Source organism: Balaenoptera musculus, chromosome 12 (assembly GCF_009873245.2).
Source record: "Balaenoptera musculus isolate JJ_BM4_2016_0621 chromosome 12, mBalMus1.pri.v3, whole genome shotgun sequence".
Classification (NCBI taxonomy): domain Eukaryota; kingdom Metazoa; phylum Chordata; class Mammalia; order Artiodactyla; family Balaenopteridae; genus Balaenoptera; species Balaenoptera musculus.
Window position 1 is genome coordinate 66,567,808 of NC_045796.1, and position 18,155 is coordinate 66,585,962.

Sequence of the window (18,155 nt, forward strand, 5' to 3'; positions counted from 1 at the left end):
TGACATGGCACCTACAATAAGTCCCCTACATACGAATGCGTTCCGTTCTGAGAACGCGTTCGTTAAGTCCAACAAAATTAGCCTAGGTACCCAACTAACACAATCGGCTATATAGCACTGTACTATAGTAGGTTTATAATACTTTTCACACAAATAATTTATAAAAAACGAACACAAAAAATAAAGAAACATTTTTAATCTTACAGTACAGTATCTTGAAAAGTACAGTAGTACAGTACAACAGCTGGCACTTCTTAGCAGTACCAGCTACATCACCGCTGCTTTTACGCTTGCTTCCAGACCTCCTGGGTTTGAAATAAAGATACTGTATTACTGTACTCTATATAGTACTGTACAGTAAAGTACACAAAAGCACAACCACTTGTAGAGGGTGCATGCACATGACAATGTACGCCAGACATGTGAACTAACACGATTGTACATGCGAACGCGCGTTCACATCTTTGAAAATTCGCAACTTGAAGGTTCACATCTAGGGGACTTATCGTACCAGCACCGTACACATGTATGTGTGTGTATACACATATGTATTATCCATAGCCATGATATAAATTCTAAAATTCTTACAGAAAAATATATAGACTCTGTACTTCTAACATTCAGGTTTAAAAAGTATCGTATTTTGCATGCTTGCCTCAGCTTTTTTATCTAATGAAATAAAATTGCAGACACAGCCAAAGGCTCCCAAATTCCCTTTTCCAACCTTCCCCCAAATAACAGATAATCTGAAATTCCTCTCTACATTTTTCATGCATGAACCTATTGCAATAGGTAGTAAGTGTGATAGATGGAAATTTTAAAACCTTCTTTATGATCAGACATCATGAGCAAAGGTAAAACGCAACAAACTGGGGAAAGAAATTGACAAGGTAATTTAACAACCAAAAATTAGTATCTCAAGTACAAAATGAATTACACAACCTTAGAAAAATAGAGCTCAGTAGAAAGATGGGCAGGCATTTGGGAATGTTCTCAGCGGTCCAGGGAGGGAAGTTTCCGCATATACTATGTGGGTCTTATTCGCAGGAATGTGGGAGGGCAGCTTTCAGAGACTCCACAAATAGAGATTCCACAAGGTATCAGTTCTGGCACTTTATCATTCAAGCCATCAATCTGCATTATTATTCCTGTCTGTGCAGAAGAGAACTCAATTCTGATGAACAAAACTCAATATTTTTAATTCAGGGACAATTACTCTGTAAAGATCTTCCAGAATATATCAGTTTGGGATCTCTTGAAATTTGCAAGTTAGTTTATTCTTGATACTATTTGACTCTTACTTTAACAATTAGGTACGTCCATTTTGTTTTTCAATAAAATGAGCGTAATGACATGATATCTGTTCATAAGAAGGACATGAAAAAAAGTTTGAAACTGTTGGTACTTTAACAGAAAAGGGCTGAATGTATTTATTATGATATCTTCATGTGTCACAAAAATTTAATGATAATAGCATAACAATTTACTTATAATAATTGTGCAATTAAAACCTTGTGTACAGAGGTGAGAAGATACTATGTTATATTGTACGGCAATGAATTTTTTTAATGTATACACATATAACTAAAAAGAGAAAGAAGGAAAGCAATGTGCTGTTTGCTCTCTCTCTCTTTCTCTCCCCTCTCACCACCCCTCTACCTCAGACCCTAGAAAAATCTAAGTGAAGTGTGACAAATAATTAAGAGAATATGCAAGATCCCTGATCAAATGGACACATATATGAAAAGAAGACATTTAAAAGAAAAGGAAAGACAGGGTAGTCAGTTGCAGAAAGTTCTTCCTTGGTTGTGACTTATGTATAGTGTTTATCATGGCTCAGCCATACTTCTGATCACTGTAATTTTCCTAGAACTATTGTTTTTTTGATTATGTATACCTGTGTATTAGTTCAGTTGTTATGAGAAGTGGATGTTGTCAAGACATGTAAGATATTTAGGGGTGGGGAAAAGATCTGTGAAGGATAAAGCAGGGTAAGTAGGGATAGACAGAGAGAGCTGCAGATCATGATGCAGTTCTGACCTGTACAAGAGGATAGGGGAGAAAATAGTGCAGCACAGCTCCAAAGATCTGTTGTACAGAACAGTGGGAAGTCCCCAGGCCACAGTCAAATAATGTGACCTTTGGCTCTGTATATTGAGCCAAAGGAAATTGAACTGCATTTGAGGACACCAAATTCAGTGGAGGATAGCAGGTGAATCCAAGTGTCGTATTAAGGGGCAATGCAACTGCGGCAAGCAGACTCTAAAATGTTTTCCAGTTATAATCTCTGTCTCCTAGTATCCATGTTCTTATGTCATTATCCCCTGCTCAGTGTGAACAGGACCTGTGCTTTTCCTCTAGCCATAGATAAGGGCAACAGTAATGGATGTTACTTCTGTGATTGGGTTAGACAACAGCGTGATATCCATCTTACTAGCAGACTCTCTCCCTTGCTGACTTTGACAAAGTTGACATGTTAGGGAGCTCCATGCGGCAAAGAACCAAAGTGACCTCCATCCAACAATTAAGAACTGAGGCTTTCAATCCAACAACACTGGGGGCACTGCAATGCTACCAGCCATGCTGTGAGCTTGGGAGTGGATATTTCCACAGTCAAGCTTTCAGGTGAGATCCCAGCCCTGGCTGACACCTCAATATGCAGCCTTATGAAAGACCCTAATCAGAGGACGCAGTTAAGCCATGCCCAGATTTCTGACCCACAGAAAATTTGAAATAATAAATGTCTTATTTTAAACCATTCAATTTCTAGTAATTTGTTACCCAGCAATAGAAAACTAATACAGCATCCAAATATGTAGGGGAATCAGGGAGACAGATGTTTCAGGACTTTATTTAAATCCTTACAGGGGTTTTGTGATATATGTGGTATTCTTTAGACTTTGAGAATTCTTGGTTTGTTATTATTTTTTATTCATTCCAATCCCCAATCAATAATTTGTTAGCTCTTAACTAGTCACTAAGATCTGAGTAAAGTGTCTGGCACACAGTGAGCTGTTAGAAATATCAATAGTATCTGCCGTTCCACCACGGGGAAAATGCTCAAAATTAAGTTTCTGTACACCAAATTACTAGCAGTACACACTCCTTTTCCTGTAGTTCACTTTGATGTAATATAATGTCATCTCCTATCCTTTAATTGCCCTTATGTTCCACAATAAATTGAATTTAACAGCAAGAAAACCTTAGATGTCATAGTAATCTGAGTGAATATGTAGTAAAAAGTATACTGCTGTAAATTATCCTTGGGCAATAAAAATAACCTGCTCACAGAGTGGATTTAACCTGGTGATTATGTAGAAAATATTTGGAGAGATGGGACTTCTGAGTTCTGTGTGTGAAATGTTGTCATGCCATTTTTATTTTTGAAAATCCACATTTGACCCAGTGTACTGCATGCAACTTGCTGCCTCCAGTTCAGCATAACATCCTGTAATATAGGAAAATGAGTCACTCTTATAGGAGGATTTGGCATTCTCCTTGCAGTGCAAATCCATTCTTTTATCCCCTGTAACAGGTGTTAATGTAAATTCACTGCACACTTTTGGAAAAGGGGGAAGAAGCTAAAGGTTTGGGCTGTTTGCAAATCGCCTGTTATTGTACCTCTTTAAACTACTCTCTTTGGCTGCGTGAGGCTTTGATAGCTCATCTAATTGCAATAACATGAGCGCAACGCTGCAGGCAGGAGGCGACTAGGGGCAGTGTGTTATTGACAGAATCTCCTGCATGATGATTTATTATGAACATCAATGGGAACAACGCTTGTTCTTTCTAAAAGGCCTGTTTGTTCCTCTTGCCTCACCTGGGAGGAACACACTGCCCAGGATGGAGACGCTGTTTGTACTGTGTTATTTAGCCTTCTCTACAATCGCTGCATTTTTACACGGCTTGGCGATTTTTCTGGTCCTGATTCTGATGGCTTACCAATCATTTAGAATTGTGACATGCCCAGAAATATCGGAAAGCAAGACCATTTGTCAAGAAATAAATAAAATAAACAAGAAAGAGTCTCCATGATAAAAAATAAATAAATAAAATAGTTTGCCTTTGGCACATAGCTGGTTCCCCGAAAAGCATAAATGCTTATAGCATGAGAGAATTCACTGAAAATTTTATGCTAGAAAAACAAAGAATCTTATGTGTCATGTGTATTACAGACAGGCTAAAACACAAAACTGATTATTATCAATTAAATAACGTTGGACATGCCACCTCCTTTGGCTAATTCCTGGAAATTTTGTACATCAGTTTATCTTGGTTCTGCCCCTGCCTTGGTGAACATTTATTCTTCTCTTCTTAAATCAGTTAGATAAGTGCTTCCAAAAAACTCTTCTCCTCAGGTGCACAAGCAGACCCTCAATTTTAAGTAAATTAAAGTATTCATTGGAACTTTCCATAATAAAACAAAACGTAATATGTAAAATTAAAAGTAATAATTTCTTCAAATGAGTGAGGCAATCGTAATGCAGACTTTATCCAATGCATCCAAAAAACATAATTTAAGTTGTAGGTTTGACTCCATACAAAGTTGGTTTATAAAGTACATATATGTATATTTATACACATATACATATATGTGTATATATACACACACTGTCCATATATACAGCATGGTTTCTTTTTTTATTTTATATTTTTACCAAATTAGAAAATTCTCCATCACGTTAGAGTCAATGTCTTCTTCCAGGAATGCTGATAAACAGGTCTAATATTGACCAAGCAATTTCTCATTCAAACTACTTATAGAATTTTGTCAGATGCTATTTAAAAGACATGTCACCTTTTAAATAATCTCAAAATTGTTGAATGATAGCAGTGAAAGAATCTCCAAACCACTATTTGGTAGAATTCAGCTCTGTAAAGTGTCTTCCTATTTCTAAAACACTTGGATGTGGCTTTTTAATATATTCTTCATGACAAAACAATTGGAGCCTGGGTAGTCAAACTCCAGAATATACATCACTGAGGCAGGAGCTTTTGTCAAGTCACTTAAAATCATGGAAAAAAGCAATTTCTAATATTTTCAACCTTCTCATGAGGAAGTTTTCCTTCGATAGCATAATTCAACAGGTAAAATCACAGTCTTGTGCTTATTGTTCAAGTTTTAGAGTAAACATTTATTTTGATCTTATGTATAATGCTAAATTTTTATCAAAATTGAATGAAGATTTAGTGCAAATTACTAACTACCAAACTCTCCCTGGTGAATCAAGCTATATGTGTATTAGCATTGAAGAGACCTCTACTCTTTACAAAGCAACACCTTTTCTTTCTGCATCTGTAGTTTATGCTTCATCCGTAGATTGTCCAGGCTTCACCGTGACTTATAATCTTAAGCACACAAAGCAACTGTTGTCTTCTTGCCTGGGTTATAAGTCACAAATGGAAGAAAAAAAAAATCATAAAGCACTTCTCCTTTGTATGTGCACCATCCATTGGGCAAGAGCTGTTTCACACTGTAAATCACTGGTTTTTCCCAAATGTAGTGTCAAATATCTGCTCAGAGGTATGTGAGGGTAACTGTTCTTTTGTATTGTATACGTAAATATACCTCTATTGGAGTTGATTTAAGACTGCTAGTTTCTCATCAAACACATTGCCCTCAATGAGGATTGCACTCTGTATCAATCTGCCCCTCTTCCAGTGAAAAATGTGATTTCGCCCTTGTTTTAGAAGAACTTGACCCTTTTCAGGAGAAGTTACTATGCTTAATTTTGAATTTTGAAAAAGTTCAGTGGTTTAATTCTCCTCTTAACAAAGTTTCATAACACTTGGAACTGGGAGTAAATGGAATACTGACCCGATAAAATTGACTTTTTTTAGATATCCATCTTGACAATTCTTAAACACATTTTTTGGCTGCTATGCAAAATTATCATACTAACGGATTCAACTGTGCCAGCATATATAAATTCACAATCTATATACTTGACATAGTCCTCTTTACTTAAAAATGTGTATGATGCCATTCAGGATTCTAATATAGAATCTAATATTTAGTTTGTTTCACTGAACTAAATATTCACTACTGTGAATTAGAGGTTATATAATTTTCCATTGTTTCATAACAAATTACCACAAATGTAGAGGCTTAAAACAATGCCTATTTATTATCTTACAGTCCTGTAGCTTAGAAGTTCTGATAGGCATAGGGTCCCACCAGGTTCAAATCAAAGTGTCAGCTTGGCTAGGCTCTTGTGTGGAGGTTCTGGGGAAGAATCTGCTTCCAAACTCACTGATGTTGTTGGCAGAATTCAGTTGCTTGTGGTTGTAGGACTGAGGTTTCTGTTTCCTTGGTGGCCAGGGTCCTCAGTGCTCCTTAAGACTGTCCACATTTCTTCTCATGTGGATCCTTCATCCTCAGCACCAGCAACAGCATGTCAAATTCTTCTCACACTTTGCAACTCTCTGACTTCCTCCTTCTGCCAGCAGCAGGAAAAGCTTTCTGGTTTTAAGCTCTCATCGGATTAGATCAGGCTCACCTGCATAATCTCTCCATCTTAAATTCCATAGTGCCTTATAACATTACATTATCATGGGACTGATATCAGACATTCAGAGGTTCTGGAGATTAGGGCAGGGCATCTCTAGGAACCATTTTAAAATTATGCCTACCATAGGGGTATAGCGTGAACTCATACTAACTCAAATATAAACATTAAGAACTGGGAGATTGGGATTGACATATATACACTAATATGTATAAAATGGATAACTAATAAGAACCTGCTGTATAAAAAAATAAATAAAATTCAAAAATTCAAAAAAATAAATAAATTTATAAAAACGTTAAGAACAACAACAACAAATGAGCATGGCCTGATAATGTTAGCAAAACCCAAGTGAGCTGTATTTTCTCAATGTAAGTAGAGGTAAGGGACTAATACAGTCTTTGAAACAAATGTGTAATATTGAAGCTCCTAATGTTCAGACTTTGTAGAAAAGGAAATAATCTCCTCTATCTTCTTTGGGTCTCTGGCTGGGCTTTAAAATTAAACTGGACTCAGACAGATTAACAGGAGAAAAGCATCTGGATTCTATTGAATTTTTACATGTACATAGGAGCCTTCACAAGAGAATGAAGATTTTAAGAAGTGACCAGAGCAGGAAGTTTTTATACTTTTAGACCAAGAAACGATACATTTGTGAAGAATTGACAAGACAAAGGGGTGTAGGTTAGGAGTAGTGATTGGTGAAGAAGCAACTAGGAAGTTCAGGGTTAGTTTAATAAGGTTTGTTTGTGAAGATTTCTTGGCCCCAGGTTCCTTGTCTCCGGTCATGAGAATGTCTTCCTTCCGGTACAGGGAGGGAAACTTTTACATGGAAATTTATCTCCTGTTTTCAGAACAAGTGAGTGTCAGAGTGTCCTTGTACTGCTGTTTCTTACGTACCTTTAATTTAAAATAATCAATACGCCAAAGTGGCATACTTTGGGATGACATATTCTGAATCCCTTCAATGCCATTTCTGTGAAAATTTCCATTATTTTAATGAAATTCTTGTAAATAAAATTCTTGTTTTCCAAAACAACCAAACCTCCCGTGTACTACTTGATAAACCATGAAAACACACTACTTGTGTCTCTGAGGAACACTGATCAAGTTATTCATGATCCTCTTTTCTTGTTTCTATACATTCTCCCTGGGTTTTTCCATTGACTGTCATGCTTTAATTTTCATCTATAAAATGGTATTTTATATAATGATATACCATGTAAAATGATATACCAAATCTACCTCTTCATCCCCAATCTCAAGTTAGAAAATATTATTTCCATTTTCCCACTGAATTTTCAGAATACTCTTATACCATGTATTAGATGAACTCATTATTTCTGCCAGCCTCAATATCTACTCCTACTTCTGATGGTGAATACAAATTTATATTTCAAATAATCTTCATTTTTCAAAGATGTTTGGCTGACCCTATATAATAACTCTGGGTAAAATCTTATTCTAGAAATATTTTTCTGTTCATTTGTGTTCCAACTATTGGTATTATTTCAATCTGTTTTTTGCAAACATATTTCAAACTATCTTGCCATCTTGTAAAGATTGATTAATTATAAACAAAATAATGAGAGCCCCACTGTCAATAGTGCGTGTTGTCTTTCTGGGTCAGGAGGAAGTGACAAACTTGTGTAAAAGCAGGGCCGTTGCAAGTGAAGATCAAATGCATGGACTGTGCCAACTTGCTTATGAAATCATAGTCTATTATTCAGACAAAAAGAAATATAAATGGGAGCCCTAATATTTTCTTCCCATCTCTGTAGTATCTATCAAGGAAGCCTACGCATTTTAAGACACATTATCATGCACGACTCCAGCTGCAAACATCTGCCGCTCTTTGCCTGAGGGCTTTCTCTGGCCGCTAAAGCCTGCACGACCTCCGTATGGGGAACACAAGAATTGCCAAGGAATTCATGTTTTCCCTGGGGCAACTCTTGACCAAAGACTGATGGGAATTGGTGAATAATTATCAGCTTTCTAGCTCCTCATTTTTTTTTCTTTTTTGTTTAAATAGAAGTATATTTGATTTACAATGTTGTGTTAATTTCTGCTGAACAGCAAAGTGATTCAGTTATACGTGTATATACATTCTTTTTTATATTCTTTTCCATTATGGTTTATCATAGGATAATGAATATAATTCCCTGTGCTATATAGCAGGGCTCCCTAATCCCTGGGCCGCAGACCTATACGGGTCCGTGACCTGTTAGGAACAGGGCCACACAGCAGGAGGTGAGCGGTGACCAAGGGACAAGCGCGGGAAGCTTCATCTGCTGCTTCCCATCGCTCCCCATCGCTAGCATTACCGCCTGAACCATCCCCTGTCCCCACACTGGTCTGTGGAAAAATTGTCTTCCATGAAACCAGTCCCTGGTGCCAAAAAGGTTGGGGACCACTTCTATACAGTAGGACCTTGTTGTTTATCCATCCTATATGGGAAAGCTTACATCTGCTGACCCCAACCTCCCGCTCCACCCCTCCCCCAACCCTTTCCCCCATGGCAACCTCCAGTCTGTTCTCTATGTCAGTGATTCTGTTTCTGTTTCATAGATATGTTCATTTGTGTCATATGTTAGATTCCACATATAAGTGATAGCATATGGTATTTGTCTTTCTCTTTCTGACTGACTTCACTTAGTATGATGATCTCTACTTGCATCCATTCTAGCCCCTCATTTGAGATAGCGTAAATCATAGCCTGCACTGCCTCCTAGAGGCCCCATCTGGATTAACACCAGTTGTGCACAGAAGTAACCTGCTTAATGAAGCATTCTTCATGGAATCCCTTCCCTTCAATCTCTCACTTCCCTGCTTCTTTACTCCTGCTTTCTGGGACTACTCCCCACAAAAGAATTATTACATGTTTGTCACCGGGTCTGCCTCTAGCGAATCCCAACATGAGACAAGGCACCCGTGTATCAACTTGTGCTCTCCCGGGGGCCATGCACCATACTTTGGAAACCACTCTCCTATAAGATAAAACCTACACATCTCAGTTCATAGGTAAAGGGCCTCATCATCTGGCCCTTTCCTATTCCCTCACCACCCCTCCTCACCCATAGTACAGACTCACTGAATGTCTAACCACTCAGTAAAAACTTTATTCTTTTTCACTATCCTATTTCATTGTATCATTCAATCATCTCTCTCCTATATGAGCTGGCAAATTTCCTGGAGTCCTGTATCATAGTGTGTGTCTAGAACAAGTTATGCATTTTTAAATGTGGAATAGGTGAATGAATTAATAGATTAATTAATGAATGAATAAAAATACATCTTAAACAACATCTAAATAGATTTAATTACTGGCAAACAATTGTCCTCAATCCCATGGTCTCATATGTATTAGAATGTCTACTATATGGTAGTGCAAGTCCTGGGACAAAGAATTGCAAACAACTCTAGTAGCAGCCATGAGATCAATTCTTTAAAAGGTACCATTTTATTAGTAATGATGCCACCTCTATTATAACAAAACACAATCCTCTTCTTATCAAGAACTAGGCCAAAGAAATGGGGTGATATAGGTGAGCCATGTGAAATATGTCAACAACATGCATCATTAATGTATATTTAAGGTATAACTTTTTAATAGGAATTTCTAGACACATCATTCCTCTCATTTATTCACCAAAGGAATATATAAATAAGCTCCTTCGCATCCAGATTGAATAATATACTCAGGTGTCACCAAAACTGACAAAAGGATTTTAATCATCAGATAGGCATATCTTTTATAGATGATCACATCGGGAAAAGAATGCCCATCCTACGCTTTCCAAATGGCAATTCATGGTTGGTACCAAAAAGTCACAGCATGCGCAGACCAAAACTAAATATAGGGCACGTCTTATCTGACCAGTTGTCACACAGAGGCAGTGCCTACTCACAATACAACCGAATCTGGGTGATGAGCAGGAAAAAGAAATTAAGCAGTGAACGTCTAAGTGAAAGCATCCATTAACAAATCAGTTTTCAAGTTATGTGCAAAAGAGGATTTAGTTTAAAGAATACCACAGTTATGTTTTGCAATGTAATTCACAAAGGCAGAAGCGAAAGTTTTAAGGTGCAACGTGTATTATGTAAAAGATTGAAATAAATTTTGCCGTTTTGACCTTTCGGATGTTCCTTTTACACAGTTCCATCCCTCATGCTCTCCTCTATTTCAGCTTCGGGTGGATGTAACAGAAAGTAAACCATCAAAATACAAAACATGCAAACACTTCAGAAGTACAGTTTCTGCAAAGCTTGATACAGCCATAATCTTTCACAGATTAAATTCTAAAGGTTAAAAAGAACTCAACACTGAGAGTAAGAACGAAAGAGGAAATATGTGTCCCCAGGGAGCTTTGAGAATCTGCCTCTTTTTTGTTCTGATAACCTGATTTCCTTATGCACGTTACTATTTTTTATTTTCAGCCTCTGAGAGTTCTGGCTTCTGGACAAAACAAGTTTATAATGACAAATAAAAACAAATGCAATCACGATGGTTTTTGGGTTTTTTTTTCCTTTTTCTCAAAGTTTGCCTTGAGAAAAGGCCAAGGATTGTCATCAGGGAGTGAATTTGGAATCTTTAGACTCACCTGTCTTTCACAAAAACAACAAAATACATCTCTTTCAGAAGTCATTGCTGCCAAAATAAATTCACTTCAGGCAGTAGGTATTTCAATAGATAATAAACTGGATGGATTAGATGCCAGGGTCGCTATATTAGAAAGCTCAGATGGAAACACAGATCAAAACATCGAATGGCTAGAAGGCATGGTAAAAAAAAATTCAGGCAGAGAGTGTCTTCGCCTGCTTTTCTTACAATACCATCAAAGACAGAGGGGTCTTTGAACTTTGGAGGGAATACGTAGGCAAAAAAAAAAATGGAATGATTACAGCAGGTACTATCTGCCTTTTTTCCCCTGTAGATTGCACTGACATTTTCACAGAACCTAAGATCATGTAGGTGCGAAATACTGTAGTTTAAATTAAAGTATCAACTAAGTAACACATCATCGATTAAAATCAAAATGAAAATCTGTCTCTTAATTATAATCTTCAGTCTCCATTTTAACTCAGTGTTTAGACTTTTTTTGGAGATGTTAGATTCCTTTTTCTTTCTTTGTCTCCAATATTTTTGGAGATTTTATCTTTGAACAGTTAAAATCTCTCACTGTCAGACAGCAGAAGAGAAGAATGCCGCAAATTATGAAGTTCAAAAAATAAAATAAAAATACTACAGACTCAGAAGAATACCTCCACGTAATTGTCTACCAATCTGAGAGCGATGGATTGCCTTAATGGTTTACCTCCTTTCAGCAGCATAAATAAAGCATATTGCTCTTATAGATGGAAAACAAAAATGCAATTCTACTTATTGAATATTCCAATGGTCAGCTAATATTTGCCACTGTAATCCCCTTACCAGCTCAAAGGAAGCCAAATAACAGATTAATTGTACACAGAAACAATGGCTCTATTATTTTTGTCTCTAGTATTGAAGCAGATTGCTAGCAGATGTTTCCATTTCTGTTGTTATGAGTAACACAGACCTCTGTATAAACCATAGCATCAAGCACTCTATATTTGCATTGATGTTTTCCTTTTGACTCTTTGATTGGAAGGCTATTATTATTATGCTCACTTAGTATTTATTGAGCACCCACATGAGTGCACTGCACAGCTGCATAATACAAAATGACGGTCCCAATCCTATACAGAGATTTGATTTAAAAAAAAAATAGCAAAACTTCCTTCACTCGCATTAAAAAGGTTATTACCTAGGAAAAGTTTTGTTTTAGTCTTGCATGGTTACCTATTTTACAAAATTAGATCAATTTTTAATGACTCCATTAGATTGCAGTCTCTCCATTCAGAAAATGGACCCAATAAAATCCATTCTTTAGGTAGTTAAGAAGCATGAAAATAAAACTTGGCAGAATGCTCAGTCATTTCTGTGAGTATGATTGCAGACAGAAATAAAAAAGAAGCATGTAGTTAAAATCCAGATGCTAGGATTTTTAAGAAAATGTTTTTCTTCCCAGGGCAGCATATTTTTTTTTTTTTTTAATTTTATAGCTACTTTTTTAATTTTTATTTATTTATTTATTTTTGGCTGTGCTGGGTCTTCAGTTCGTGCGAGGGCTTTCTCCAGCCGCGGCAAGTGGGGGCCACTCCTCATCGCGGTGCGGGGACCGCTCTTCATCGCGGTGCGCGGGCCTCTCACCATCGCGGCCCCCCCCGCTGCGGGGCACAGGCTCCAGACGCGCAGGCTCAGCAGTTGTGGCCCACGGGCCCAGCCGCTCCGCGGCATGTGGGACCCTCCCAGACCAGGGCTCGAACCCGTGTCCCCTGCATTAGCAGGCAGACTCCCAACCACTGCACCACCAGGGAAGCCCAGGGCAGCATATTTTTAAGGTTAAAAAAAAAATCACATCAAAAGGCAAATATCACTATGCACCATATAAGCAACAAAGTGTATATCTGAATTGACACCAGGCCTTGGGAACAACCTAGAGACTATGGATTCTGAGACTTTTCCTTGTATGCAGGGACTATAAATTAAGACTATTTACCAGAAGCTGGGGCTCTCAAAGAATTTTCATCTCAGCCATCATTAGTGAAATAAGCATAATCACCAACATTTTTGACTTTCAAGTATACTCTCACTCTTTGCAGAAGTTGTTTATTCCTATATGTTGAAAACTTTAGGATGGAGTGTCTTTTGCACGTGTAGGCAGTATATAGAAGTTGGCCTTAGACATTCTGATACTAATGGTGGGAAGGTGAACTTGACCCAAATATTTTGTCTGGGATTTTAAAATATTTTAAATGCCTTAAAAATGGTCATATTATTTAAGCCAGAGACCCAACATCATTTGTTCATTAGAGAATGTATTCAATTTCAGTAATACTTATTGAACACTTACCATGTGTTTGGCAATGAGTGACTTGCTAGAGATTCAATGTAGAAAAGGAAATATGTAATGTTTCCACCTTCATGAAACTTATAGTCTAATAAGAAAGGCAGAACTTAAATTAAACACACACTCACACACACACACACACAGAATTGCAAGCACTGATAAGAACAAAGGAGAAATAGAAGACATGATGAGAATGTAGCATTATAAAGGATACCCAGTTTAGATTAGAAAGTCAAGGGACCTCTCAGACAGGTTTTCCCCAGACTCTGTCTACAACCCCTTCTTCCAGTTGATGTGTTCAACGCCTCTCACTATGACCCTTCTTTAACCTCATGAAGATCAAGTTGATTGTCCCTACTTCTTCCCAATCCATCAGTCCTTTTTAATTCACTTTCCTAATTATCTGACTCCTGTTTCATGGTGCATTATTTCAATATCCCTTTGGTCAATACCCCAACTCCTTGACCCTTTGTCTTCTGCTTGCTTCTCTGGGAAACTGCACTCAGAACGCCTCCCCACTCTGCCCACTCCTGATGGAGCCGAATCCGGCCTCGGTACCCTGACACCGAATGAAATCTCGGAGGCAGAGTTTTGGGTGAAGTAGAAAAGAATAGCTTTATTGCTTTGCCAGGCAAAAGCGGCCACAGAGGGCTAATGCCCTCAGAACTGTGTGTCCCACTCCAGGCGTGGGGTCCTATGAGGAGTCTTATGTCCAGGGGCCAGGTTGCTGATAAGGGTCAGGGTGCATGCAGGACCCACATTCCTTCAAGCCAGAGATCATCTGGCATCAGGTGAGGATGGGCGAACCGTGACCTTCTCTGGAAAGAAGAGTGCTTCATCAAATAGTTAACATCTTCCATTTGGTGGAGGTTTTAGTTCTGCAGAAGAGCTTAAAGATATTGTTATGCATATGCCTTGAGGGGGAACCAGGACCCTGCCCCCAAGACTGCACTATTGTTTCTTGACTGCTTCTCCCTTGTCTCAGCATCTCCTTCCTTCCCTGATTAGCAACTGTTTCAACCTGTCCTTTGGAACTCAGGGAAGGGGACACAGAAGGGCTTCTGTGCCCGGAAGCCCCCATGGGTCTTGCTCGGTTTCACTGATCTCAGAGTGCGGATGGGGGAAGAGCCATGTGTATTTATGATCACAAAACTCTGATAGATACTTAAAACCACCTACTTGTCCTACTGCATTTCAAACCTTCTCCTCTCTTTTCAAAATTTGTTCTGCCCTTCTACCAGTTCTCAATTCATCTGCCACTTCAAAAGAAAAAAAAGAGAAACCATTACATTCAGCCTTTATCTTCCCAGTAATAAAAATGCACACCTGCACAATGGCACCCGTCTTATATACATATATACTTGTTGCTGTAAAAGAGAGTCCCCTCTTCCTATTTAAGGCTAATTCCCCTCTCACTTTCTCAGGAGTGAACCTCGGTATTGAACTTTCTCCCTCTTGATATTTCACTTCTTCATCTCAAAGTGATTCTCCTCCCTCCCCCTCCAAAAACAGTCCCAACTTGACTACACTTTCCCTCTAGTCCCAACTTATCTCTCTGGTTCCATTCAGAGCTAATCTCACGAAGCCTTATTTAGAATTTATGATCTCCAAAGCCATGCATCTCACTGTCTCGGATAATAGTCTCTCCTCTCTTGGCTGCCATGGCACTGCACATTTCTGGTTTTCCTCTCAACTCTCTGGTTGTATGTTTTCTGTCTCCTTTAGAATTGTTTTTTTTTTCTGCCTAGCCATTTAACCTTGGTGTTTCACAATATTCATTAGGGTCTTCTCTTCTCACTTTTCTCTGTCTCAAGGCAACCCCATTCATCATGTCTCCTATACACACATATTTCTTAGATTTATGTCACTGCTCTGACTTCTCCACGAGGTTATATAAAAAGTACTTCATATTCACATCTAAAAATCTAAAACCTAATTATTCATGATCTCCTCCACCCAATTCTAAAGCACCTTGGCCCGCCACCATGTGTCCTTTCCCACTGAATACACCACTATACATCTAACTGCCCAAGTCTGAAAACTAGGAAACATTTTGACTCTCCTTCTGGCTCCCCAAATCCAATCCAACACCAAGTTTTGTCTGTTTATTCCTCAAAGTGTCACTTACATCTATCTACTTTTCTCCATCTCTATCACTACCACCCTAGCCTAAAGCATCATTTCTCATTTCAACTACTTCAGCAAGTGCCTAGCTGTTCAAGCTGAAGTTCCTCACAATCTGTTATCCAAAGGCAAGCAGAATTATATTCTTGAAATGTAAATCTCTACACGTCATGTCCTTACTAAAAACACTTCAAAGGCTTTACTGAGCTTTGTGGATGAACAAAACACCTTATGATGACCTGAAAGATTCTGCATCGGTGAACTCTCCCCACCTCTCTGAATCCATTTTGCATCACGCTCCTATACTCTCTCTACATGCTGGTCACCCTGGCCTTGTTTTAGTCCCACATTTGAAATGCTTTTATCTAGCCATGTACTGCTTTGAACATGCTGTTCTATCACACTGCAATTTGGGTGATACTTTTGAGAGTGAAATGATCCTCTATTAAAAATTACACTGAGACAATAGACACAAACAAGAATGACTGTGAGTCAGTTCCAGTTGAGGCATTAATATGATAGTGATTCATAGCGATTAAGATACTCTAGTGAGTAGGAAACAGGTTTGCCACCATCACTTCAATGCCACTCATGATATTTAATGATTCACCTGTATAACACTCTGAATCATTCTGTATTTGGAGCTGTCACATTCACCATGATTCTTTACAGATCTCCAAACCCGTGCTTTCCTCATTCGAGATGCTAGTGAAGCTAAGCCCAAGCATTTACATATTTTATTATGTTGCATTTAATATGAATCACTTTTGTATTGTTTCTCTTCTATATCACAGTTAGGATTTTTTTCAATTGTGTGTGAGGTAGGTTACATCATCTAGGAATTTAATTTCAGAATAGCTAAAGAAGTTTTACAAAATATTCATTATGTAAAAAAAGCATTTTGACTGATGAGGTCAAAAGTCACAGAGGAAGAAGTGGGTGTGGGAAGAAGCTCGGAGAGAGAAAATAAAAGAGAAATAAGAGAATAAGAGAAATAAGAGAAAATAAGATTAGGTTAAAAGGAGGAACCTCCCCTGCAAGGAGGGCCACAGTGGGGGAGAGGACCAGAGGGACCACTAAGCCACTTTGAAGTTTCAATTCTTATGTGGTGTGAGGGTCAGTTTTATGTCTCAATGTGGCTAGACTGTCATTCTCAGAATACTCATCTGGGTGTTTTTGTGAAGATATTTTGTAGATGTAATTAACATATACAATTCAGTGACTTTAAGTAGGAGAGATTACACCAGATAATCTGTGTGGACCTGATCCAATCAGCTGAAAAATCTTAAGAGCAAAGCTGAAGTTTCCCTGAAGAAAAATAAATTCCACCTGTGAAAGATATCGTCTGCTCCTGTCTGAGGGGTCCCTCCTGAAGGCCGGCCCTGCAGATTTTGGAGTCCTTTCAATAAATCTCTTATTACATATAGCCAACCGATTCTGCTTCTTTGGTGGGGCCCTGACTGATATACATGGGACAAGACATTTTAACTACTGAAATAAAATTGTTTCCACTACTAAGAAGAATTAGAAGAATTTTTAATATCTTAAAGTGGCCTGAAAAGTTCAAGGCAAGCCCAAGTACTCATCTCGGGGCGGGTAGTTAATCCCACTGAATAAAATTGCAAAGGATGGAGAGCAAAAAACGAAAATTGCATTCTGCTCAAAAGACCCGCAACATATGTGCTCCATAGGCAGGCTGCCCTCTTCCTCTCTTGGTTTTCTTCTGTTCATCTTTCATTTCTTGGCTTGGAAGAAAAAGCAGGGAGCTTTCAGAAATCTGAAAAGAATTTTTTGTATGGCTGGAAAGCAGCAAGTCAGAGGGAGGGGGGCACCAGGTGAATTTAGAGCCTGAGAGGAGGTGGGATGAGACCCAGGTCACACAGTACCTTGTTGGCCACGATGGCGATTTTACATTTTATCCTAAGTGCTAATGGAAGCCATTGAAGCATCTTGAGAAGGGAGTGACGTAATCTAATTTAAGTTTTGAGATCACTCTGGCTGCTGTGTGAAGTGGAAAAGGGATTTGAAAGAGCCAAGATGGGAGCCCGGGAGTCCTGACATGAGGCTATTACGACACTCTAGGTAAGATAGCCTTTTATGAATACATCCTTAAAAAATAATCATGAGCAGAACATTTTATTTACAAAGATGCTCTTCTTAGGAGTGTATATAGGTAGGGATTGGCCGGGTCCCCAAAGCAAAGGCCCATTTGGAAAAATTATTTCTTCCTTAGATCATCAGACTGTCTCTTAAATTCCCTATTACCTGGGCTGGAGACATCCTCAGTTTGCCCCCAGATATCCAGCTTCAATCTTCTCTACCTGCTGTGTGAAGGGGGGGCTCCTATGGACTGCATCACCTCAGGGGGTGCCTTTGCCCCTGGCTTTCCAGTGACTGGGCCTATATGGAGGGGGAGCAGGGATTTCTGGGAGGAGAGCGAGTGGGGAGCAAAGTGAGATAAGAATTTTCTTCTCCAGATTCTCTTAATATATGCCTCAGGTAGCTCTTTATTGGAGTCCATAGTAATATCACAGGGTTATGGGCAGGAGAGACCCTAGCCCTGGGCTGAACATCCTACAGGACTCTATTC